General features: G+C 39.9%; 1 non-coding gene across 1 annotated transcript; it reads right to left on the bottom strand.

The window, feature by feature from the left end:
• Positions 1-933: 933 nt before the first annotated feature.
• Positions 934-1,050, bottom strand: LOC143275692 (U5 spliceosomal RNA). The gene has a single exon (XR_013053463.1). It is a non-coding gene; the product is annotated as a U5 spliceosomal RNA (small nuclear RNA).
• Between the last annotated feature and the right edge of the window lie 2,210 nt (positions 1,051-3,260).

Here is a 3,260-nt window from a genome sequence, read left to right as displayed (position 1 = left end):
TCAGGATTCATATATATATATATATATATATATATATATATATATGTGTGTGTGTGTGTGTGTGTGTGTGTGTGTGTGTGTGTGTGAGAGAGAGAGAGAGAGAGAGAGAGAGAGAGAGAGAGAGAGAGAGAATACATTATTAAATACACCATGTGCATTCATAAAAAGAAATACACACTATCTATGCATCTCTCTACACAGTTCTGCTCGGCGGTTTCATTGTAAAGTTTGCTCTACACTATAGAACACAAAAAAATACCACGAAATTATTTAGAATATTCTTCCTCTCCACAAAAATTCGAAAGATGTTGAAGAGAGAGAATGTACATACGCACGTCACAGCGGACAAATACACATTTTCAGGTAGTGACAAATATTAGATTCTAATACAGATTATCATTACAGTTATATTATTTTCGTCTTCATCATGACTTTTTTTTATCTGCTGATGTTATTGATATCATCTTTATCGTTAATAAACTGAACAAGGGCATCTGAAACAAACTGAATTAGAATCTTAGTAAGGGACACAACCTATAAGCCGAGAACAACGAAATGTGGTCAAAGGGTTGTCTTTCTTCTTAAACTCCGACCTGTTGCACAAAAGGAAAGAAATGGAAATATTCAAGAAAGATCAACACATGCACGCACACACACATGCGCGCGCGCGCAGACTCTGAGGCACACTCACACAGATGACAAAACATGAGGAGAGGCCAGTTCAGGAAAGAAAATCCGTCGAAAAAGGAAAATAGGTTAAGTGCAGTCACACACAGACGTTCGCTCACAAGCACATGTACCTAGTCACATTAACACAGTAATTTACTATGTTTACCCTTTTTATATTGAATTCAACTAAAATCGTCACGATTAGCAATCGTAGCTCGATTACAGTAGTTAATATATGTTTCTCATATGCCATTTGTTTTAATTACCCTATTGAATAGGGCGTGAAAAATTGTCTACAGACTCATTAATTTGTTCCTCTCCACGGAAATCTTTAGTAAAAGGCGAAAGATTTTCTCGTTGTTTGAAGAGAAACCAGAGTAACGTAATAGGAGTTGAAAATAAGCACTATTATATCATCTTCATTATAAAAATACTCTTTACAAAAGTCATACCAATTTTTACTATGTTTTTTCTTTAACAGACAAGATTTTCAATTTATTCTGCAAATTGTAATCAAACTATTTATTTGAATATATGTTGTGGAATATCTTTAAAAGATTTATTCAAATAATGTTTTTGGTTACACTTTACTTTCGAAAATACAATTTGACCAAGGGACGTAATTTCTCCGTCACTGGTGTCTTTTCGAGGCAGTCTCAGTGCACGACGATATTCGACACACAGCTTGCTTGATGATTGTTTGTGAATTATTATTATTATTATTATTATTATTATTATCATTATCATTATTATTATTATTTCATTGTTATTATTATTATTATTATTATTACGTCAGTGACAGCCCTATGTGTCATTTTCCAAAAAGAGGGGGGAACTTATGAAGCAACGTGGAAAACATATGTGTTTATACCAAGAAGACCCATACAATTTTGCGCTGTACCAGAAAAACCCACGGACTGGACATTAATAGATTTTATTTACTGATAAGTTCGTCGGAAAAACCGTGGGGACTGAGGAGGGAGAGGAGAAGGAGGTTGGACTGAGGGGGCAGGGTCAGGGGTGGGGCTGGGTGGTGGTGGGAGGGGGGTGGCGGTGGGGGAAGGTGGGGGGGGGGGGTTACTGATAAAAAAAAGAAATTCCTCAGTGAGTCAGTGGTATACCGCCAGTCACGTGATGTGTTTGGCCTTTGATCAGTCCGCGGTTTCGCTGTTGTGTGTGTGTGTTTGTGTCGGTGTGTGTGTCAGTGTGTGTGTCACAGTGTGTGTGTGTGTGTGTGTGTGTGTGTGTGTTTGTCGGTGTGTGTGTCAGTGTGTGTGTCACAGTGTGTGTGTGTGTGTGTGTGTGTCAGTGTGTGTGTCACACTGTGTGTGTGTGTGTCGGTGTGTGTGTGTGTGTGTGTGTGTGTGTGTGTGTGTGTGTGTGTGTGTGTGTGTGTGTGTGTGTGTGTGTGTGTGTGTGTGTGTGTGTGTGTGTGTGATGACGGAAAGCAGGAACTGAGACGACACTGACCTGAAATATTTCTAGATCAGTACGTGAGAAGAGGCGGCCCGGCTCACTGAACTGCTGTTCCCGGCTGCCACGATGAAGTTTAGCCCGGGTCATATGGAGTGTCTGCAGACTGATGTCTCAGAAAACTGATCATGTACCACATCTCCACAACAACTGAATACTTCTGCCGGTCTGAAGCCAGTAAACTGGGCTGAGAAAAAAAACTTGGGTTTGAGTACACTTTTACAGCCGGGAACTCCATGCATGGACTTGTTACTCAGTTATTCCACTGCACGCACATAACTGAAGGGTCAGTCATAGTACTCGGTTATTCAGTCCACTGTGACTGCGCGCACATAACTGAAGGGTCAGTCATAGAGTCCACTGTGACTGCGCGCACATAACTGAAGGGTCAGTCATAGTACTCGGTTATTCAGTCCACTGTGACTGCGCGCACATAACTGAAGGGTCAGTCATAGTACTCGGTTATTCAGTCCACTGTGACTGCACGCACGTAACTGAAGGGTCATAGTTCTCAGGCAGTTGGTGCTGTCACAAATGTGTCACGAACTTATTGAAGGATCCAGTTTTTGAAGAAGCAACAGAAAGGTTGTTCATCGTTGTCTTCAGTCACAGTGGCATCTTTCTCAGTTCAAGGCCGCCAGTAAATCAGCAGTGACGTGCGGTTCGTTTTTGACTTGCTTTGAAAGATATTCTGTGAGAAATTCTATCAGTTATTATTTTTCATTTTTGACACATGTTGACTATCTTAGATTCCGACTGAGACTTCAATAAAACGTTTCCACATTGATGTTCTGACTCTGTTATTATTATAAACTGTGATGTTATAATTATGGCTTTATCCAGTGCTCATTATATTTTAAATGAACATATTTTCAGTTTCTACTTACTGCCTTCATTATTGTTAATTGTTCAAGACATTTTGATAGTTCACTCTATTGCTGTAGCCATTTTGTTTGCTTTGTTTTGAATCACCTTCGTGTTCACACGCTCCTTGGCGACTCGTTCAGCGCTGGTGAGACATGACCGATAACCATGTAACTGCATTTCTCACAGAGTGGAGTTATGTCCCATGAACTGCACATTCATCATTTATTCTACTTGTTGCTCTTATAATGTCA

The sequence above is a fragment of the Babylonia areolata genome, chromosome 30 (assembly GCF_041734735.1).
Source record: "Babylonia areolata isolate BAREFJ2019XMU chromosome 30, ASM4173473v1, whole genome shotgun sequence".
Taxonomy (NCBI): Eukaryota; Metazoa; Mollusca; class Gastropoda; order Neogastropoda; family Buccinidae; genus Babylonia; species Babylonia areolata.
This window is presented reverse-complemented; position numbering and strand designations above follow the sequence as displayed.